General features: G+C 44.0%; 1 protein-coding gene across 11 annotated transcripts in view; it reads left to right on the top strand.

Moving 5' to 3' along the window:
• The window catches only part of IQSEC1 (IQ motif and Sec7 domain ArfGEF 1), a 1,051,066-nt gene that overhangs the window by 771,377 nt on the left and 255,305 nt on the right, over positions 1-24,384 (top strand). The gene's annotated exons all lie outside the window — the stretch shown is intronic.

Genomic DNA, 24,384 nt, shown 5'->3' with positions numbered 1-24,384 from the left:
TTACAGATAGTCAACGGGATGCAAATAATTCTGACTTGCACGCAAAGCTTAAGCTAAGGACCCACGTGAAGATGCGTCGAGGATACAGCGCTGATGAACGATTATTCCCCGTGCATCTTCACCGATCGCATAAATAACGAACGCTGCAGCGCAAACCAATTTCACAAATAGCGGTCATTTTCGTACGGGTTAATGGCCATCTGAACAATTGCTTGTCCAGTGATCCATCTTGACGGTCGTTCAATACAAATGATCATCATTGGTGGTCACATGTCAACAAATTAACCCATTTTTGTTACACGATATTATGTGATCTCATAAAAGTGGTCATTTGCCTTGAAAAAATTGCCATCGTGTTTGTAGACCTTAAGGCTACGTTCACAGCGAGCAGCGCAACGTTCCCTGTAAAAGCAGAAACTTAATCGAACGGGAAAGTCACCCTTGCACATTATCTGCGCCTTGCGCCGCACACAGTGAAGCCTACTGTCAATAAAACATATGCTTCCACTGTCGTCACGCACATTATCCATGACTTGCATCGCGCACAGTGAAGCACATCTTCAACGAAAAGTATGCTTCACTGACAACACGCAGATTTTGTGGTATCTGACTGCAGCCAGTGGATTGGGATGCCGCATGTCGATAGACCGCATGTTGCCATGGTGTGAACCTCGCATAGGCGTTGTATCACAGCGCAGCGTTACAATGCAGCCGGAATGACGCACTGCGACACGCCGCTGGGAATGTAGCCTAAAACAAATTGTACGCGTCTTCGAATTGGGAAGAACATCTGTCAGTTCTGATTGGCCCAATTCCTAAGTAGAATTAGCAGAATAATTTGCGTCTCATTGACGATCACGGCTTGCGATCTTCCTGTATGTTGAAGGATTTGGGTCTTGCTTTTATTGTAAGTTTATGATACTTTCTAGGAGTTCGGATAGAGTCACCGGGATGCTATAATATGGTGTTTCTATGTTCGGTGTGAAATACAGACACGGGCGTTCATTGGCGGCGTTCGCGGTGATATTTGTTGCTGGCCTCGTGTTTGGCGATTGCAGTGTTGTTGTTTGTCATTTCACGAGGCACATTGTTTCCGCAAATGGGGTTTCAAGAGGAACTATATTAAAAATAATGTAATGAATACATTTACTTAGAAGTTTTACAATATTCATTTATAAATGATTTAGTCAGTGTTTGCCCACTGTAACATCTTTCCTCTCCCTGATTTACATTCTGACATTTATCACATGGTGACATTTTTACTGCTGGCAGGTGATCTCTGCGTAATGTTTGTTTAATAAGAGTTCTGAAGCCAGTACAAAATATACCTGGTCTCACAGAATGCTCTAGGAGGAGAATTTCACACAACTAAACAGCCTAGGCTGTGACATCACAGGGAGGGCAGAGCCATTTACCAATATACATTAATATTTAGATGTAGGAAGTATGTCTGATGCTGAAACCAGGAAAATTACCATAAAAGTGGGTATCCTGAATAATTTACTGCATTCTGCTATATGTCACTACAGGGCCTCTTTACTGCATTCTACTATATGTCACTACAGGGCCTCTTTACGGCATTCTGCTATATGTCACTACAGGGCCTCTTTACAGCATTCTGCTATAGGTCACTGCAGGGCCTCTTTCCTGCATTCTGCTATATGTCACTACAGCGCCTCTTTACTGCATGCTGCTATATGTCACTACAGGGCCTCTTTCCTGCATTCTACTATATGTCACTACAGGGCCTCTTTACGGCATTCTGCTATATGTCACTACAGGGGCTCTTTACTGCATTCTGCTATATGTCACTACAGGGCCTCTTTACTGCATTCCGCTATAGGTCACTATAAGGTCTCTTTACTGCATTCTGCTATAGGTCACTACAGGGCATCTTTACTGCATTCTACTATATGTTACTACAGAGCCTCTTTACTGCATTCTGCTATATGTCACTACAGGGCCTCTTTACTGCATTCTACTATATGTCACTACAGGGCCTCTTTACTGCATTCTGCTATATGTCACTACAGGGCCTCTTTATTGCATTCTACTAAATGTCACTACAGGGCCTCTTTACTGCATTCTGCTATATATGTCACTACAGGGCCTCTTTACTGCATTCTGCTATATGTCACCACAGGGCCTCTTTACTGCATTCTGCTATATGTCACTACAGGGCCTCTTTACTGCATTCTGCTGTATGTCACCACAGGGCCTCTTTACTGCATTCTGCTATATGTCACTGCAGGGCCTCTTTACTGCATTCTACTATATGTCACTACAGGGCCTCTTTACTGCATTCTGCTATATGTCACTACAGGACCTCTTTACTGCATTCTGCTATATGTCACTACAGGGCCTCTTTACTGCATTCTACTATATGTCACTACAGGGCCTCTTTACTGCATTCTACTATATGTCACTACAGGGCCTCTTTACTGCATTCTGCTATATGTCACTACAGGACCTCTTTACTGCATTCTACTATATGTCACTACAGGGCCTCTTTACTGCATTCTGCTATATGTCACTACAGGGCCTCTTTACTGCATTCTGCTATATGTCACTACAGGGCCTCTTTACTGCATTCTGCTATATGTCACTACAGGGCCTCTTTACTGCATTCTGCTATATGTCACTACAGGACCTCTTTACTGCATTCTGCTATATGTCACTACAGGGCCTCTTTACTGCATTCTGCTATATGTCACTACAGGGCCACTTTACTGCATTCTGCTATATGTCACTACAGGACCTCTTTACTGCATTCTACTATATGTCACTACAGGGCCTCTTTACTGCATTCTGCTATATGTCACTACAGGGCCTCTTTACTGCATTCTGCTATATGTCACTACAGGGCCTCTTTACTGCATTCTGCTATATGTCACTACAGGACCTCTTTACTGCATTCTACTATATGTCACTACAGGGCCTCTTTACTGCATTCTGCTGCATGTCACTAAAGGGCCTGTATACTGCATTCTGCTATATGTCACTACAGGTCCTCTTTTAGGGTCTTGGTCCAGCCTCCCATTTCAAATGCATTTAATAGTAAATTTACATTAATGGGTAAAGTGCAGTGTTCTGTACATAGCACATCTGTATTTTTTTTACAATACATATATTTTAATGCTGGCAGGGAACAAGTTCTAGTTCAAGTTCCTTCCCCAGCACAGAGATGATCACCTGACCTGCCCACCTCCTCCCACTGCACTCTAGTGGCCAACACTGCAACTGCAGCGTGTTATAAATCATCTGAAGCTACATACTCGCCTCGCGATGGAAGATGAAGGATCCAGCGACGTCTCCCTGATGAGGAGTGCTCCCCGATCCAGCTTCCAGGCGGCAGGTATGCTCGACAGCACACGACAGGCGTGGACGAATATTCAAGCGATTGTGGTACTTTGCACAGGAGTCAACTGGGATCATAAAGATCTGATCTGCCATGCCGGTTGTTATCGCCATGCGACGCTAAACGACGTCCGTGTGATTGTCCTGTTGTACCCACGTTGGGAGATTGCAGAAACGACCGTTTGTCACTCAAAAAAATCAATGGTCATCGGGAAAATCGCCTGGAAAATTGCTAGGTGAGCACAGGCCTTTCCTCACTACCCTGGTATGTTCATACAGCCAGGCGGATCTCTGATCAATGCTCATCTGTCATCGTAAACGTGTGTTTATCTCCTGTGAGATTCTGTGTGTTTGTTGAGAAGTTCTGGAGGTTGCATTACAAAGAGAGAGTCTGGCAGTAATAAAGCCACATACAGTATGTTATATATATTTAAATAAATCCACACAGAGTAAGGCCTCTTGCACACTGCAAGTGATTCTGATTCAGATTCCGCTTTTTAATCAGTTTTTACATCCGATTCAGATTCCGATTTGCAGTGTGCAGGGAGCAAACTGCAAATCGGAATCTGAATCGGATGTAAAAACTGATTAAAAAGCGGAATCTGAATCGGAATCACTTGCAGTGTGCAAGAGGCCTATGTCAGGCTTTCCTCTGCAGGATGAATCAGTCTCTGATACTTATTTTCAAGATTAGAACGTTTTGTTCAGGGTTAGTGCATGTCAGCTGCTCTGTGTTTGTATGTGTATATCACTGTGTTTGTATGTCAGTTGGTGTGTGTGTCACTGTGTTTGTGTTTGTGTGTGTGTGTCGCAGTGTGTGTCGCTGTGTGTATGTTGTTGTGTGTCGCAGTGTGTGTGTATCTGTGTGTGTGTATATGTGTATGTGTATCTGTGTGTGTGTGTGTATCTTTGTGTGTGTGTGTGTGTGTGTGTGTGTATGTGCGTGTGTGTGTATCTTTGTGTGTGTGTGTGTGTGTGTGTCTTTGTGTGTGTGTGTTTGTCGCTTTGTGTGTGCGTGTGTGTGTGTGTGTTTGTCGCTGTGTGTCTTTGTTTGTGTGTGTGTGTGTGTGTGTGTATTGTGTGTGTGTGTAACTTTGTGTGTGTGTGTCTTTGTGTGTGTGTATGTGTGTGTGTGTGTTTGTCGCTGCGTGTCTTTGTGTGTGTGTGTAGTGTGTGTGTGTGTGTGTGTGTGTATGTGTGTGTGTGTGTGTGTTTGTCGCTGCGTGTCTTTGTGTGTGTGTGTAGTGTGTGTGTGTGTGTGTGTAGTGTGTGTGTGTGTGTAGTGTGTGTGTGTGTGTGTCTTTGTGTGTGTGTGTTTGTCGCTTTGTGTGTGCGTGTGTGTGCGCGTGTGTGTTTGTGTTTGTCGCTGTGTGTCTTTGTTTGTGTGTGTGTGTGTGTGTATTGTGTGTGTAACTTTGTGTGTGTGTGTCTTTGTGTGTGTGTGTATGTGTGTGTGTGTGTGTGTGTGTGTGTGTGTGTGTGTGTGTGTGTGTGTGTGTTTGTCGCTGCGTGTCTTTGTGTGTGTGTAGTGTGTGTGTGTGTGTGTGTGTGTGTGTGTGTCACTGTGTGTGTGTGTTGCTGTGTATGTGTGTCATGTATGTGTGTCGCTGTGTGTCTTTGTGTGTGTGTTAGTGTTGTCCGGATCATGAACGATTCGGATCTTTGATCCGAATCTATTTTATGAGTCGATCATCCGAATCATCAAAATGAACGATTCGGATCGCAAAAGGGGCGGGGCCAGGAGCGACACGCCCCCTCTCAGCGGGCAGCGGGGTCCTGGAAGCAGAGCAGAGATGGATCGCTCTGTTAGAAGGGAGGCAGCCTTGCAGGGAGACAGGTAGATGAGAGAGAGGGGACATGGGTGCCACTGCCAGATATGTGTAGAGCACACATACTGGCTGCAATGTGCTGCCCATTACAGGCTGGCTGTTCCGTAGTGCTGCACAGTGATCACATTGGAAGCTTTTGGCTCAGCACAGCTCAGTAACTTTGCAGACAGTGTGATTGAAAGGCAATATAATCCTCCTGCACTCGGCACTAAACAGCTGCACTTATCTTCTGGGAATGCTTTCTTTCACTGTGCGACCTTTTCTTTCAAAGTGTACAGATGAACATATAGGTGAAATATATGTAAAGCATATGATTGCAGCATGTGGGTATTGTGTGCAAGCAAACATTTCTGCTCTCTGCTCCTCCCTTCTCTGTCCACTCCCTGCCCTCTGTCCATCTTCTCCCCTTCTCTGTGTGTCCACCCCCTCCCCTTCTCCTGTCCACAGACCTGTCCTGCTGTTCATTTCACCCCCGAATGCTTCCGGTAGTAAAATGATCCGAGATTCGGATCAAAGATCCGGATCTCTTCAATGATCCGATTCGAATCATCCGGATCATTGAAAAGATCCGAACTTCCCATCTCTAGTGTGTGTCACTGTGTGTGTGTTTGTTGGAGATGACACTGCAGCCCGGGAGAGGCAGTCACGCCTCTGTGACGCTGTGTGGCCGTCAGATCACACTGCAGATCTATAAATAGCACTATAATAGGAAGAAGAATGGATTTGCTGCAGCGAGTGATCTTCATGTAAGCATCCAGCAGAGACTGAGGGGTGACACTGATTTGTCCGGACTGACAGCTTATTGCAGCTCCCCAGCCCCTGACTATGTATGGAAATGTATACATTGCTAGAGGAACGCCAGCTCACACTGCCAGCTGGGCCGGGGTAATAATCCGCCCGTATATATATATATATATATATATATATATATATATATATATATATATATATATATATATATATATATATATATATATATATATATATATATATATATATTATAATTTCCAGCATGTTTGCTTCCCCGTGAGAGCGGGATCGATTTTTAGAGCAATACTGCACAAAATTGATCCCTTTGTCGATTGGAAGCAGATCAGACATCCTGGAAATAATCGATCCGTCTATCTGAGGCGAAAAATTGCATCGTGTATTACACACATCCAATGTTGTTGTACCACTTCCATGTAGTATGAGATCTTACCGTCACAGTCAATCGATAATATTCACAATCTGTTGGCCCTTGTACTGCATGGAAGTGGTAATATTGCCCTGACATTGGCCAATCAGAATTGGATGTGTGTATGCACCCTTACACATTGAGCAGCTTCCCATGAGATTGGCAATTACTGCTCGTTATAGTCATGGGATTCTCGGATCTGTGTGTGGCGCGAGTATTTTATAGCCATCTGTCACACCGATCGCTCAGCCGGTCGCCATAATCGTTTATCGCCTCCTCTGTCACCAGAGTCGTCAGATGCCCAGTGACTGCGCAGAGCACACAGCGGACTTGGCAGCGGTCACTGATGTCCCCTGTTAAGATCATTACTTAGTACTTTTTCTTTAGCTTTTGGAATACCGACAAAACGATTTCCAAATAGTCCTGTTAAAATGTATGATGTATAAAATGTAAACGCAAGCGTTGCAGAATCACAGAATGTACTTGTCATTGTTCCAGAGAGTTTCCTCTCCCCCAGCGGCTCCTTGCGGCTTCCCCTGGCCCAGCGCTGTACCTGCAGCATGCACAGAGAGGTGATGTCGTCGGGTGACAGTCATGCAGCATCCCTGAGATTATCCCGCCATCCATATATCAGGAATGGCTTTCTTCTCCGCAGTCTGTTCTCTTCCAGCGAGTTTTCTGTCCCCGGCCGGCTCCTTGCGGCTTCCCCTGGCCCAGGGCTGTACCTGCAGCATGCACAGAGAGGTGATGTCGTCGGGTGACAGTCATGCAGCATCCCTGAGATTATCCCGCCTTCCATATATCAGGAATGGCTATTTTCTCCACAGTCTGTTCTCTTCCAGAGAGTTTCCTCTCCCCCAGCGGCTCCTTGCAGTTTCCCCTGGCCCAGCGCTGTACCTGCAGCATGCACAGAGAGGTGATGTCGTCAGGTGACAGTCATGCAGCATCCCTGAGATTATCCCGCCATCCATCTATCAGGAATGGCTTTCTTCTCCGCAGTCTGTTCTCTTCCAGGGAGTTTGGTCTGCAGCATGTTTGTTATACATTATTAATTCTGTGTTTACATTAGCAGACTCTGCTTTGTGTTTTATGTTTATGCCATCTTTGCGCTGCTTTCCTTTACCCTCCTGTCGCTGCTTGTTTATTGTCAGTTAGCTGGAAGCCCAACAATACCGACTTATCCAAAGTAGGGAGTGGAAAACTGCTGCAGAAGCAGCCAATCAGAATCCAGGACCCGGCTCTGCTCCCCTTCTGCAACAGTTGTGCGTTTATTTTCATTCTATCAGTTTCTGATAAACTTGCCTTGCTTTGTGATTGGGAGGAAAGAGGAGGAAAAATTAACAATAATAAGGCACGGTCACAATCCATATAAGGGATAAAATGATTCGCTTACCTCAAAAGACGAGATACGACTTTTATGAGGCAAACAAGTTTTTGACAGGACACCTCAAAACAAAGCGTTTCACTGGTTTCTGCTGCTTCCTCGGGGTAAATAAGGACTCACACAGGAGCTTATAGTAAAAATGTTTTAGAATCTAACCCGAGGAAGCGCCAGAGGCTCACGAAACGTTTTGTTTTAAAGTGTTCTATTAAAAACCTGTTTGCCTCATACAGGTCGGATGTCGTGTTTTGAAGTAAGGAAATTCTCTTATCCCTCATATGATTTGTGACTGTGTATTATTATTATTTTTTCTTCCTTTCCAGTGTATTGCGCACCCCCCCCCCCCCCCCCCCCCTCCTCTTGTGATCGGAGAGATATTGTACAAGTTCTACAAGAACTTTAAGCAACTCTTTCCATAGAAGACCCCAGAATCTGAGTAATCTGAGTGATCTACCTCACATACCTGATGCAGTGGTTGTGAGTTTTTGTAACCCACACTTATTAGTACCAATTTGTCATACATACTGATTGATCTGGTGTCCTAAATACAAAGACTCTGAGAGCCTAATATAGTGTAGTATGTGCTGGAATGAGGTGAATAATACAGTATGAGAAAGAGATACTCACAAACCAGGGTTACCTTCCAGGTAACTGCTAATGCAGGTGGGGAGATTAGCCTGTCCCCACTCAGGATTAAGAAGTCGCTCTCTGTAGATCGGAAAGAAGGATGTAAAACACCCCTCCACCAGGGGTGGAGTCAGTCAGCGCCGGTGCATCACTAACTACATACTGTTTATATCTCTATTTATTGCCTGATGAAGCGGGTCATACCTGCGAAACGCGTTGCAGCACTTTTTGGGAGTATACAATAAAATGTATGTCTTTTTGAGATTGACAGTCATTGTGTCTGCTTCTAGGAGGTAAGTCCACCGCTGCCTTCCAAGCATTTTTTAAAAATGTTAGTGTATTTTATCCTGTTGGCACCTCTGTTCCTTCTCTACAAGTACTGTGTCCTAAATACTTCACTATATAAGGCTCCTGGGATCTCTGTGTTTAGTTCTCCCTTTCTGGAAGATTCTATGAACTCCTTCAGACTTATTATGTTACTCATTTTGTGGCTGTTGCTAACGTTGACTGATTACTTTTTATGTTCTGCTTGTGTTGTGTTTGTGTCTGGACAGAGAAATGGTGGTTAACCTTCAAAATCAAACAAAACAACAACTGGAATCCACTAAATGTGTTAATTCAGCAAGTAGGACACAATAAGCATTTTAGAGATACTCACCAAACAGGGTCGCCACTCGCCAGCCTAGCAACTACTTCAAACAAAGGTGGAGGGATTTCCCTGTGTCCACACAGGTTTGGAGCGAGATGCTTCTCACATATGTTCCTCACCCAAAACTGGTTTAAAATATATTGATTTGTGCATGGATTCTTCAGTTGGCTGATCAGAAATTGAGATAGTTATTTTCTCAGTTATCGACTGATCAGATGTGTTTGTAGATATCCATTGGTCCTACACAGATCCCGTGTGGAGGACCAATGAATCTGAAGGTAGGCCAATTTCTATGACCTTGTTCCCTGGTCACCACAGCTCTCCTCGCGTACGTTAAAAAGGGGCGCTGGGAAAAAAGGGTGCGGGGTCTTAAACGATAAACATGGATAACGTTTAAAAATATAATGTACTATATTTCGTTTAAATATTAGTTTTTATAAAGTTATAAATCATTAAATAATGTTCATGAAATCGGCAATTGTGAAAACGTTAATCTTCCGTTTAAAAAGTAAAATGTATAATAACGTTTAAAAAAAAATTCGTAAGTAACCCTCCCTGTACCTACCCCTAACCCCTAGACCCCCGTATTGGTGCCTAAACCTAAGACCCCCCTGGTGGTGCCTAAACCGAAGACTCCCCTGGTGGTGCCTAACCCTAAGACCCCCCTGGTGGTGCCTAAACCTAAGACTCCCCTGATGGTGCCTAAACCTAAGACCCCCCTGGTGGTGCCTCAACCTAAGACCCCCCTGTTGGTGCCTCAACCTAAGACCCCCCTGTTGGTGCCTAAACCTAAGACCCTCCTGTTGGTGCCTAAACCTAAGACCCCCCTGGTGGTGCCTAAACCTAAGACCCCCCTGGTGGTGCCTAAACCTAAGACCCCCCTGGTGGTGCCTAAACCTAAGACTCCCCTTCTGGTGCCTAAACCTAAGACTCCCCTGATGGTGCCTAAACCTAAGACTCCCCTGATGGTGCCTAAACCTAAGACTCCCCTGATGGTGCCTACACTGCCTAAACCTAAGACCCTCCTTAGTGATCACTGTATTGTGTGTAGAATAATGTTTTAGAAACAGTAAGGGATAAAATACATTACAATTTATGTTACGTACTGATCGCTTTATTTTGTGAATAATAATGTTTTACAAACAGTAAGGGATAACATTGAAAATAATGTTTTATTGAAATAGGAAACATAAATCATCACAAGCAGTTATAAAACATTAAAAATCTTCGGGCGCCCTTGGAGAACGTTATTATTCTCGGGCGCCCTTTTTTCCTGTTCGGCGCCCAGTAAACGATATTTATTATGGGAGTGAATGGCGGCGCCCGATTTGTCCACTAGCCACCTGCGCCCTTTTTTACTGTTACCGCTCTCCTCCCCTTCGTCTATCCAAGGGGAACTGTGGTGGACAAAAGCCTGGATGCCAGAGCTATCATACATGCGTGAAAGTTGGTCTGTCATTTCCATCTGATTGATTACATTTTAGAAAATTGATCAAAATCATTGGTTGCCTTAAAGAACGCAGCACCTTCCCTTGAATGCATTTGGCTCTAGGAAACAAAATCATTCCAGAAAGATGGAGTTCCACCTGTCAGAGGCCACCCCTTACAGAACTTCTTTCACAAATTTCCACAGCCTGAGTGGTGATGGGTAAAATAGTTTCCCCCAGCCCTTAGGGTGGTTGCCAGGGGGGTGACCTCACAATGTGAGCATACTATCATGGACAAGAAACTTTTTTGAAAGTCGCAGGAAACCCATGGACACGCCTGGCCTTTTTTAGTGAATGAAATGTTCGTCTATAGCATGTGGCAGAACTGGTGGAATGAGCTGTTTTCAGGTCTTCTTGTTTAATATGAAAGACCATCTGTTGAAGGCTCGTTGACCCACCCCTAAGATACACAGAACAAGCCTGGGCACCAGTTTTATGGAGTGAAAAGAAGAACATTGATGGAATGAATGAGGAAGCCAGGGAGGCTGGACACACATACGTCTGTTCTTCACGCTGTACTGAGAATGAGTTATATTCAGTCTCTCTGTGAATGGAGCTCAGAATGTAATCAGGGTGGTTTCATATTGTGGTCTACCACTGAGTTCTGATGTCCAGATCGACTTCTGCAGGACATCCACACCTTGACATGCTCATCTACATCCCTCCCTAACAGTGGAGGGAATTAGGGGGTCAGTTGAGGACACTCTACTGGAATCTTCTGGCAATAAACGTTTTAGTATGGTTTAGATGTGCTGTGTAGATATGGAATTTGCTGCAGCATGAGCTAGCCAGGGGTGGGTGGACCTTCATCCCATAATGCCCAGCGTGAATTCTCTGACCTTAAGTCAGATGGTCAGTGGTGTCCATGAACCTTCGTGTCGGGATGAGAATGCGGGTCCCCCACCGTGAATTCCATCCCTATACAAGGCACTAGATTTTCATCGCCTGAGATGATCGCTCACAGTTGTCTCAGGCAAAAATCTTGTATCACTACAAGTGTCCAACAAGCGATCCACTGTGCCAGACCACTACACAACTGGCCAGGGCAGTGGAGCTGGAGTCGGAGTCAAGGAGTCGGAGCAGTTTTGGGTACCCGGAGTCGGAGTTGGAGTCAAAGTAGTTGATTTTATAAACTGAGGGGTCTGAGTCGGGAGACAGGTGATTTTTGTTCAAAACCCACAGCCCTGGTAAGTATTAGACTAAGGAATTGGAGTCCAGGAGTCGGAGCCATTTGGGTACCCGGAGTCGAAGTGGTTTCATAAACTGAGGAGTCGGAGTCGGAAGATTTTTGTACCGACTCCACAGCCCTGCAACTGGCACAAACCGCCAACACTGCCTGGCATCTTCTACTTGTCATCCCTAACCACTCCCACTCACCCACTCTGCATATGATTGGCTGTTCCCAGGAAACACAACTACTCATCGTTCTGCGGCTTTGTCACTAACCCCTCCCTCTCACTCCTCTCTGAACGCAATTGGCTGTTTCCAGGAAACACAACTGTATATTGCTCCGCTGCTTCATCCTTAACTCCTCCCTCTCCCTCCTCTCTGCACACGATTGGCTGTTCCCAGAAAACACAACTGCCCGTCGCTCCGCAGCTTCGTCCGTAACCCCTCCCACCTCTCTGCAAACGATTGGCTGTTCGCAGTCACTCCGCAGCGCTCCCCTCATCCTGAAGTGAAGTCTCTCTCTTATGAAATGGAGGCTGAATTTGCTCCGTTGAATTTGCTGAAGATTCAGTCATTTTAGCATTTTTATAGCCGGACATTTCATTTTAATGAACTTCATAGAATTACTTTTACGACTTTCCGTTTTCACAAAATGATGAGTGTGGAAATGGCGTAACCAGAATGCGCGGTATGACTGAGACGTGACATTCCTGGAAGCCATAATGATAGGGGGGGCGTCCAGCATGGCGAGAAGCCTGTAAGACTATCTTTTGGGGGTTTTGCACTTTTTTCTTCTTCCATAATGGATATAGCAAGCGTACGGGTGATGTCATCGCTTCGCTGCCAGTAAGCCCTTCTCCTCCTTCAGGCTGCTCTTGTGTTTGGCTTTGTGGTGTATTATTAGGAATCAGGAAATGTTGGCGCCTGGCGCTGATGGACTATTTTTGCCCCCCATAAGCGCTAATGTAAAATATCGGCTATTGGGCGCCCAAGGAAGAAATTAATAAAGAGAACAAATGCAAAGATCCCGGGCTCATCCAGCCGAAATTTTTCATTTTCAGAATAAAGTTTTTGAAAAATATTGTTTTGGAATTCGTTTTGACAATAAGAATTTTGTAAATTATCTTTTTAACTTTTTTGTATTAAAAAGCTTTATTGAGCAGATCAGCAAAAAGTACAAAGCTTTTGAAAGCAAAACAGATAAAACACTTTTTTAACTTTTCTATATCATTTTGAAATTAGTTTTAAGAATTATAATCTTGTAAATTATCATTTTTAAGTGTATTATCTTACAAATGTATCACTTTTTGTATTGAAGTTATTTTGCAGCAGAGAAAAGGGGTTTTAGGGTTAGGCATCAGGAAGGGCATCTTAGGGTTAGGCACCACCAGGGGAGAGGGGTCTTAGGGTTAGGCACCACCAGGAGGATCTTAGGGTTAGGCACCACCAGGGGTGGGTCTTATGCTGGGAATACACGGTACGTTTTTGTGGCTCGATTCTGCACCCGATTGATTCCCTGCTCGATTACGCAGGCGATTCTCTGATCTTCCACTCGTTTTTCTTTTTCCAGTGTCCTTAATGCGGAATCGAGCGTGGATATGATTGGGCGGGAGATCGGACGTGTTGGAAATGATCTATCGAGCCATCTAAATGGCTCAAAAAACATACTGTGTATTAGGGTTAGGCACCACCAGGGGGTTTTAGGGTTAGGCATCGGTAGAGGGAGGGTTCTGTACGAGAGGAGGGTTAGGATTAGTTGTAGTAAAATTATTTTATTTATTTATATATTAGTAATATTTACCAATGTTTTACTCTACTTAGTACGACTGTAAATATATTTTCTTTTTTGGGGGTTTGGTAACGAAAGAGTAGAAATGGCGACCACCTCAGAAGTCTGGTCCTCATCCTGTTCCATTGGACAACTTTATATTTTTAGAGTCCCCTGCATGCGATTGGATGTTCGGATTAAGCCCGGCGCAGTTATATAACCGCCTGACCGCGGAGGAGCGCAGGAGAGATGCCAGGACGTCATTTGGATGACTTGGAAGATTTTTAGATGATTCATTTGATCTTTTTGCAGATTAAGCAGCGATGGGCTTCACTGGGAGCTCATCCAACAGGCGGGAAGCTTTGACACGTTGCTGGCGGATGTTTTGAACCCTTTCTTGTCCACTGTAGTCTGAATTAAAGTGAAGTCACATCCGCTATCAGGCTCCTGATTTGTTGCTGTAAACGACCTGCTTGTATTGTCCCAGGAGTCTTCTTCAGCCAATTCTCTGAAGATGAAGCAGCACCCTTTCCAATCTCATGAGCTTTGCAACGGGCCCTTTCCCAATCACAGCGCTAGTGTGAGCGCAGGGATGGGCGAGGCTTATGTGAGCGCAGGGATGGGCGTGGCTTATATCAGTCATTAGATTTGCTGAATATGAGAATATATAGGGTGTGGCACTCTATGGAGGATGGCATATAAACACTCATGCAAGTAGATTAAAAAACTTAAAGGACACTTGAAGTGAGAGTGATATGGAGGCTGCTATATTTATTTCCTGTTAAACAATACCAGTTGCCTGGCTGCCGTGCTGGTCTCTTTGGCTGCAGTAGTGTCTGAATCACACACCAGAAACAGGCATGCAGCTAATGAAGTCACACTTCAATTAAAACCCCCGTGATATGCTGCATGCTTGTTCAGGGGCTATGGCTAAACGTATTAGAGGCAGAGGATCAGCAGGACAGCCAGGCAACTGGTATTGTGTAACAGGAAATAAATATGGCAGCCTCCTTATCCCTCTCGCTCTTGCTTTAAAAGGAACAAAAGTTAACTTTAAACTGTCATAAGTTATTTACACTTTAATGACCATGAATGCTGCTTCCAGTGACCCTGCAGTGTCCGCTTAAACTGCCTCATTTCATTGGTCCATTTCCAAGCTGCATAAATTTGTGGTAACAATTGCATCAACTCTGAATTATGTGAATCTTATTGACTATTGGTAGTGTTTATATGTCTACGCTGTGTGCGGGGGCGTAACTAGAAATCACTGGGCTCCCCTGCAAAACTTTGGAGAGGGCCCCCTTCCCCTGCACACTAAACAGGGCCAGTCTACAGATCTTTGTCTACAAAACTTTGTATGATTCATTATCAGTGGCTGAGCAGACGCAGTCATTAGAACAATTGTGCAGAGAGCAGAAAGTGTTTTCTCTCCTTGCCCTTAGACGTCAGTCTCTCAGGATGGGGCCCCCTGTGGCTTCTAGGCCCCCCTGCAGCTGCATCCATTGCAGGGTCTATTGTTACGCCCCTGGCTGTGTGCTGATATTATACAGTATATATTATTGTTTGCCTGTACAAGTCCTCGGCTGTTAGTTATTGCAGCCTGTTAGCAGTGATGTGTGCGGCCCCCCCGGTCAGCACAGCGCTCGCTATTCACTATTCAGGACTCTCGGTTAGGTGGGGTAATTGGCTGGCTATGGCGCAGGATGGAGACAGGGGAGGGGCTATTTTTACTGGCGTTAAACAAGCTCAGGCGACATGTGCGGAGTCTTTATTCACTGCGTTTAGCTGCTGGTCACAGGAAGTGAATTACGTACCCTGTCTGGCTGTACAGCGTTCAGTGCTGATCCGTGAGCCCCCCTATAAACCACCCAAACGTTTCCGCTCACCGCTGGATTTCCCGTGTGCCAGTCTAATATCTTGTAAAATGCTGGTTTAGCTTCATTGGTTATAAATAGAGATCTCAGGATGGTATCAGCCTGATCAATTATAAAGATTAATGTAAGGATATTTATGTTAGATATGGGGGAAGAGATTGTAAGGGAGGGATGGAGCCCTAGGGGGGAATCCTTAAAGGACCTCTTTCACGAAAATCTTAAAATTTTAAATACATGTTAACGTAAACAAATAAGAAGTACGTTTCTTACAGAGTAAAATGAACCATAAATTACTTTTCTCCCATGTTGCTGTCACTTACAGTAGGTAGTAGAAATCTTTCATTACCAACAGGTTTTGGACTAGCCCATCTTCTTATGAGGGGTTTCTCAGGGTTTTCTTTATTTTTAAAAGCACATAGTGAATGACAGTTGCTCTGTACAACTGCCAAAAAACAGTGCAGCGAGCAGGGAGGTGGGCCAGCATCTTTGTATTAATCTTTTTCAGGGAATGCCTTTATAAGGAATAAAGGCCATGCTGAGAATCCCCTATGGAGAGATGGACTAGCCCAAAACCTGTAGGTAATGTCAGATTGCTACTACCTACTGTGAGTGACAACAACATAGCAGAGAAGTAATTTATGGCTCATTTTACTCTGGAAGAAATGTACTTCTTACTTGTATGTGTTTTAAATTTTAAGATTTTTGCGACAGTTCCTCTTTAAGGGCTCAGCCACACTATAAGCACTTTTCTGAGAGCTTTGTGGTCGATTAGCACTTTCTGAGCTCTTTTTAAAAATCGCTCCCATTCACTTTCATTAAAATCGCTGTAAAAATCGCAACAGCAATCGCATACGCGAAAAATCGCTGCAATTTTTATGCGATTTTTACTGCGATTTTAATGAAAGTGAATGGGAGCGATTTTTAATAAGCGCTCAGAAAGTGCTAATCGACCACAAAGCTCTCAGAAAAGCGCTTATAGTGTGGTTGAGCCCTAAAATAGACTTTATAGGATACCTGAATGGTGGCTGCCATATGTATTTTCTGTTAAACAATACCAGTTGCCTGGCTGTCCTGCTGATCCCTCTGGCTGCAGTAGTGTCCGACTCACAACCCTGCAACAAGCATGCAGCTAATCCAGTCACACTTCAGTCAGAGCACCTGATCTGCTGCATGCTTGTTCAGGGGCAATAGCTAAATTTATTAGAGGCAGAGGATCAGCAGGGCTGTCAGGCAACTGGTATTGTTTAAAAGAAAACAAATATGGCAGCCTCCATATACCTGTCACTTCAGGTTCCCATTAATAATAGAGATACTTTTCCTGAGGGTGACTGTGGAGGTTAGGATTAGGCATATAGAGGGTTAGATCAGCAAACGTTTTATGAAATGTTGCCGCCATCACGATTCCTGTTTCCTGAAGAGAGGAAATGTCAGTTTTAAGCCTGAAGCCTGCAGCTTGTGGCGCTTAATGTCGATCCTGTTCCTTCTGCTTAAAGTAAACCTGAAGTGAAAATAATCTCATGAGATAAACAATTGTATCGATCCTCCTACTCCTAAAAAATATATATTTTTTTTTTTTTTTTTTTTTAGAATCCCTGGTCTTACAAACTATTTTAACTGTCCAATATAGTCAATTACTTAATCGCTAGATGGAAAATCAAGTATTGTAGGGGCACCTTTAGTTACATTTATCCCTGCCCAGCAGCTGGATCCAGTGAGGAGAGGAGGAAAGCTGTATGGCAGTAGCAGAGACATGTAAGCAGGTCATCTGTCCGCACATTGCCTCTGTACACTGTTTACATTTATCTCTGCCCAGCGGCTGGATCCAGTGAGGAGAGGAGGGAAGCTGTATGGCAGTAGCAGATACATGTAAGCAGGTAACCTGTCAGCATATTGCCTCTGTACACTGTGTACATTTACCTCTGCCCAGCGGCTGGATCCAGTGAGGAGAGGAGGGAAGCTGTATGGGAGTAGCAGAGACATGTAAGCAGGTCATCTGTACGCACATTGCCTCTGTACACTGTTTACATTTATCTCTGCCCAGCGGCTGGATCCAGTGAGGAGAGGAGGGAAGCTGTATGGGAGTAGCAGATACATGTAAGCAGGTAACCTGTCTGCACATTGCCTCTGTACACTGTTTACAATTATCTCTGCCCAGCGGCTGGATCCAGTGAGGAGAGGAGGGAAGCTGTATGGTAGTAGCAGATACATGTAAGCAGGTAACCTGTCTGCACATTGCCTCTGTACACTGCTTACATTTATCTCTGCCCAGAGGATGGATCCAGTGAGGAGAGGAGGGAAGCTGTATGGTAGTAGCAGATACATGTAACCAGGTAACCTGTCCGCACATTGCCTCTGTACACTGCTTACATTTATCTCTGCCCAGCGGCTGGATCCAGTGAGGAGAGGAGGAAAGCTGTATGGCAGTAGCAGATACATGTAAGCAGGTCATCTGTCTGCACATTGCCTCTGTACACTGCTTACATTTATCTCTGCCCAGCGGCTGGATCCAGTGAGGAGAGGAGGGAAGCTGTATGGGAGTAGCAGATACATGTAAGCAGGTCATCTGTCCGCACATTGCCTCTGTACACTGCTTACATTTATCTCTGCCCAGAGGATGGATCCAGTGAGGAGAGGAGGGAAGCTGTATAGTAGTAGCAGATACATGTAAGCAGGTAACCTGTCTGCACATTGCCTTTGTACACTGTTTACATTTATCTCTGCCCAGCGGCTGGATCCAGTGAGGAGAGGAGGAAAGCTGTATGGTAGTAGCAGATACATGTAAGCAGGTCCTCTGTCATTGCCTCTGCACACTGTTTACATTTATCTCTGCCCAGCGGCTGGATCCGGTGAGGAGAGGAGGGAAGCTGTATGGTAGTAGCAGATACAAGTAAGCAGGTGACCTGTCAGCACGTTGCCTCTGTACACTGTTTACATTGACTTAGGCCTCTTTCACAGTGCAACGTTAAAGTCACATGTTAGAAAATGTTTCAACGCAGACTAACGCACAGCAATAGTAAGTCTGTGCGACATTCACAGTGCACACGTTGCGTTTGTGTGTAACGTGTAGCGTTATTAGAATGCTGCATGCTGTGCGTTATACACGTTATTAGCTGTGTTGGACTGTTTGCACCTGCTCAGTAATGACCTGGAAGCATACTTGTCATTGCCTGTATGCCTACTGTATGCGACCATAACGGGGCATTAAGTTGCGTTGCAACTTTTTTTGGGGCGTTGCGTTGTAATTTGCGTTGCGACTTTAACGTCTCATTAAAATCCAACGTCCTACAGTGAAAGAGGCCTAAATGTGACTGCTGTTAGAATTTGGCCTAATTAATTGTAGGTTTAGCTGAGCTGTAAATGTACTGGGCTGTCGTAAAATCCTGAAGATTTGGCCGGCACAGTTTTCAGCTGCTAATAAATGAGTAAGATATAAAAGCTGATTCTGCGTTTCAGTAATGCATTATCAGGCATCTCTCCATACCGGTCACTCATTTGTTTTAATTGATCAAAAAAACAGTGTATTCAGAAATGCTAGTTTAACATTTAAAGACTTCAGGAGCAAGAGAGATATGGAAGCTGCCATGTTTATTTCCTGTTAAACAATCCCAGTTACCTGGCAGTCCTGATGGTCTCTTTGGCACGCAGCTAATACAGTCACACTTCAGTCACCCAATCTGCTGCATGCTTGTTCAGGGGCTATGGCTAACAGTATTAGAGGCAGAGGATCAGCAGGGCTGCCAGGCAATGTGCATTGTTTAATAGGAAATAAATATGGCATCCTCAATATGTCTCTCATTTTAGGTGAACTTCCATCCAGGCATTAGGAATGCTGGTATTTGCAGTAAATTGTGACCCAGGTCTTCGGGTGACCTCGGCAGAGCGCTGGTGTGACGACAGCTGGGCCAGGCGTATGACTATTATTAGCTGCATTCTGTGACTGGTGGACCCGCTATAATCACCACCTGTCCATTATCCGCGTCTCTCGAGTTTGGGGTCATCGTGAACAAACAATCCTCACAATTATAGCTGTATCACTGACATGTACATGACCTGCTGTTCACACCCTGTCTGTCCTGAGAGGGAAGTATGGCCGACGGGTCATGTGACTCCTAAATCACACATAGGACGGGTCATGTGACTCCTAAATCACACAGACGGGTCATGTGACTCCGAAATCACGTATATGAATGGTCATGTGACTCCTAAATCACGCATATGACTGGTCATGTGACTCCTAAGGGCCCGTTCAGACTACAAAATGCGGACCGCAACACATGCGGACCCCAACGCGTACGAACGCACGCATGTCCGCGTTCGTATGCGTTGCGTGGCTGATCCCATCACTGAAAAGTGAATGGGACAGCCACGCGTTTTAGCAAAATCTGCGTGCAGCATGCGTTCCCGGACCGCACAGGTCCGGAACGCATGCAGTGTGAACATCAGACATTGCACTCTATGCAATGTCTGATGTCCTGCGTGTCGGCCACCTGCATGCGTTTCCAAAACGCGGCTGGAAACGCGTGCAGTGTGAACGGGCCCTAAATCATACATATGAATGAACCTGACGCTGCTTGTTCAGTGGTAGAGGCTGGAGCATCATTTCATGTATGTGGCATGTGAGCACCAATCAGATTAAAGCTGGCATTGTTCCGTACGCAGGTTTGAAAATTGAGTGTTCTGATTGGTTGTCGTAAATAGCGCTAAATCTTTGGGTAGGAACACACTAGGCAGAATTGCACGAGTTTTCCCTATAGAACATAGAGGAAAATGCATATGCGATTCTGCCTAGTGTGGTCCTACCCTTTCTCTTCCCTACATCAGCCTCACTACATGATACTTAAAGGGAATCTCAACTGAGAAGGATGTGGATTTTCCTATTAAAATAATACCAGTTGATCATTCACCTATGCTACTACAACTAGAGATCCTAGATATCCCTAGACATACACAGTGGAAGTTAAATCCATTCTGGATGTCTCAGCTCTCTGACCCAGATCCTGTGGCTGCTGAACTAGTGGAATATGTTGGCAGGGATCCACAGATTGAGAAAACACATACTATCTGGGAGGCACTTAAAGTCTTCTTAAGAGGATCATTTAACTCTGCTATTTCTGGTATTAAAAAACCAATAGACTTAAAGGAGAGGATCTACTTAAACAAGTACGCAAGTTAGAAGTGGCATATATAACACAACCCACAGACGAGAATTGTAGCTCATGGAAATTAGCAACTAAATGCCTTAATGACCACTTTAAATTGCACGTGCAAAGGACACGCTTCTTCCAAAAGCAGCAATACTTTGAATTGGGAAATCAATCTGCTAAGCTCCTGGCATACCTGGCACATGGCTGCAGGGGATCCACGGTGATACTTGAAATTAAAGCCAGCGATGGAACTATTAGAAATACGACCCCAGAAATATCTGCCTGTTTTCTTGAGTTCTACTCTGAATTGTATAGAACCCGCTTGAATAAAACCCCACTACAAATAGAACAATATGTTCAGACTATTTCCTTGCCCACCCTTACTAATGAAGAATCTCTACTGCTAGATAAAGACATTTCGCTTGAGGAATTGCAGGATGCAATTAATTCCTTAACCAGTAATAGGTCTCCAGGCCCTGATGGCTTCCCAGCTGAAGTATTTAAAAGATATAGCGATATGTTAGCTCCAATATTGCTTAAAGTATTCCAATCAGTTATTGAGACAGGATGCTTGCCACATTCCTTTTATGACGCGACAATTATATTGCTCCCTAAACCAGGCAAAGACCTCTTAGATTGTTCTTCTTTTCGCCCTATATCATTACTGAATAGTGATTATAAAATATTTGCCAAGCTCCTTGCCAATAGAATCCAAAAAATCATCCTCAAACTTATACATCCGGACCAAACCGGATTCATGCCAGGTAAATCCACCTCCATCAATATTCGGAAAACTCTAGTTCATATGCAGATTGACCATGATTTTGGGGGAGATAGGGCAATTCTATCACTAGATACGGCGCGTGCTTTTGATACAGTGGAATGGCCCCTCTTATGGCCCCTCTTAAGAAGTATGGTTTTACCCCAAAATTTATTATTGGATAAAGGCGCTATATGCATACCCCCAAGCTAAATTATTAGTAAATGGATCTTTCACAAAACCATTTGATCTATGTAGAGGTACGCGTCAAGGGTGCCCACTGTCACCATATTTGTTTGCACTTACAATAGAGCTACTTGCTGAGCGTATTAGAGCACATGCTGATATTAATGGGCTAGGAATCAACTCATATATAGATAAAATTGCACTATACGCAGATGACATGATTGTATACCTTAGAGATACTAACAAGTCCCTCTCTTCCCTGGTTAATACTATTGAGGAATTTTTTGAATACTCTGGCCTTAAAATAAATTGGCAAAAATCTGCAATACACTATCTAGATGGGCAAAGTTCTCAAAACCCAGATGTAGCTGGAAGATTGATGGAGGTGGATTCATTTAAATACCTTGGAATATATATAGTTAAATCCCCTCTAACGTTTTATGAACTCAATATAGCACCACTGCTAGACTTTGTTAAGGCTAAAACTAAAATTTGGCGTAATTTACCTCTCAATGTTATAGGTCGTATCAACTTGATAAAAATTATCATTTTGCCTAAATTGCTATACACACTAGAGCACTCTATGGTGTATATCCCCAAAAGATTTTTCGCTAAGCTGGATTCATTGATTTCCTCCTTTATATGGTCAGGTTCTAGGGTGCGGGCGGATATAAAAAAGCTCCAATGTCCAAAGGAGTTGGGTGGGCTGGCACTACCTAACTTTAGATTATACTTCCTTGCTGGTCAGTTGAGATACCTGCAATATTGGACTACACAACAACCTGCTATGCCTATATCAGAGAGCCTTCTAGCTCAATATGTACATGAACAAGATCTTACTGCCTACTTAATGGCACCCAAATTACAAACCCTATGTACTACTACAATTCTTCACACTTTAGCCATCAAGGTCTGGAATGCCACTAACGTTGTTTTAAAATATACTGATATATTAAGTACTGGGCCACTATGGCACAACAGGCTGTTTGAGCATTTATATTCATTTGCGGGTTCAAGGGATTGGGAATGTAAGGGGGTGGTTAGATTATGTCATATTTTTCAAAATGGTGTATTTCGAGAATTTGAAGACTTAAAACTGGCATTTGATTTACCACACCATTACTACTTTAGATATCTTCAATTGCGTCATTGTGTAAACGCTCAATTTCCTGGACATGTTGTCAAACTATCAGATCATCCACTCATTGGAATACTAAGGACACAAGGAATGCAGGGCTTAATCTCAGCTTTATATACCTCCTTAATCCAAGCTCTGTCAGAAACCATTTCAGATGACCTTAAACTGAGATGGGAAGCCTACATTCCAGATATTGATGGGGAGGAGTGGGAGGACGCATTAACATCACCTTCATTGGTCTCACCAGCAGCTCGGAATAAGCTTATTCAATTTTATATTATACAGCAAGCTTATCTTACTCCCATTACGCTCTCTAAATTTGGCAAAGGGATACCTTCTTGCTGCCCTAAATGTAACCAAGTCGATGCAAATTTTTGGCATCTTATATGGGAATGCCCCTCAATTAAACAATTTTGGGCACAAGTCACTACTTTTCTCTCTGCTATTACAGAGATAATAGTTCCAATGGATCCCAAATTATGTATTTTTGGTTTGATGACAGAAGACTATGCCACTAAATTCCAAAATACTGCTAAGAGAGACTTTATTTATGGCTAGAAAGGCGATAGTATTACACTGGATGGCTGCGTCCTCTCCACCCCTCCATCAATGGCTCTCTTTGATCAATGATATGCTTCCCTATCATAAGTTGGTATATATCCATAGAGGTTGTCCTACTAAATTCATTGCAGTTTGGAGTAGTTGGATTGATTCACACCTAACAACGATAGAAATATGATCTAGGAAAGTTGGGGTAACAAACGACGGAATTTTCCCTATGCAATAAGAAGTAGCTGGAGGATACTTCCCTGGTAGACTTGGAGAGAGAGTGACATGGCTATGTTAACTGTTAATATGTTGAAATATTGGTACTGCCGCATTACTGATATCGCAATAATTTATTGCCTATTGGGTAAAGGAAAGGCTTACAGTATATACTAATCTAAGAGAGGTCTACTAGTCATAGGGAGAAATAGCAGCTATTGATGTCTTGATAGTATATGAAAAGCTTATATATGTAGAGACCCCTTTGTAACATGTTGAATATATATATGTACAATATGATGGATCTTGTTTAAATGTTTATGTACCAATAAACGTGTTTAAAAAAAAAATAATACCAGTTGCCTGACTCTCCTGCTGATCCTCTGTCTCTAATACTCTTAGCCACAGCCCCTGAACAAGCATGCAGCAGATCAGGTGCTCTGACTGAAGTCAGACTGGATTAGCTGCATGCTTGTTTGTGGTGTGTCATTCAGACACTACTGCAGCCAAAGAGATAAGCATGACTGACCAGCAACTGGTATTGTTTAAAAGGAAACATCCATAACCATCTCCGTTAAGGTTCCCTGTAAAGTGAACCCGAGGTGTGAGACTTATGGAGGATGCCATATTTATTTCCTTTTAAACAATACCAGTTGCCTGGCTGTCCTGCTGATCCTCTGCCTCTAATACATTTAGCCATAGCCCCTGAACAAGCATGCAGCAGATCAGGTGCTCTGACTGAAGTGTGAGGATGTGTGGGCTGATCGATTAAAAGACAGATCTCTCACTGATCGAATCTGATTGGAGAGAGATCTGTTCCCTGCCCATACACCAGCAGACTGAATCAGCCTTGTGACGCCACATCTGCCGCCTCTGTCACTGCCCCCCTAATGTGAATGTGCCCCCCGCTGTCTCCCGCCGTGGTCCCCCATTCATGTTCCGTATTGCAGGCGGGCTTGCGATGTCACACGCGTTGCGTGCTTTATAGAAGCTCAGCCGCAATGCGGACAATGCCTGGGGACCACAGCAGACATTAAAGTATTAAATGCACGGGCGGGGGCAATTCACATTA

This window comes from Hyperolius riggenbachi, chromosome 9, assembly GCF_040937935.1.
Source record: "Hyperolius riggenbachi isolate aHypRig1 chromosome 9, aHypRig1.pri, whole genome shotgun sequence".
Taxonomy (NCBI): Eukaryota; Metazoa; Chordata; class Amphibia; order Anura; family Hyperoliidae; genus Hyperolius; species Hyperolius riggenbachi.
This window is presented reverse-complemented; position numbering and strand designations above follow the sequence as displayed.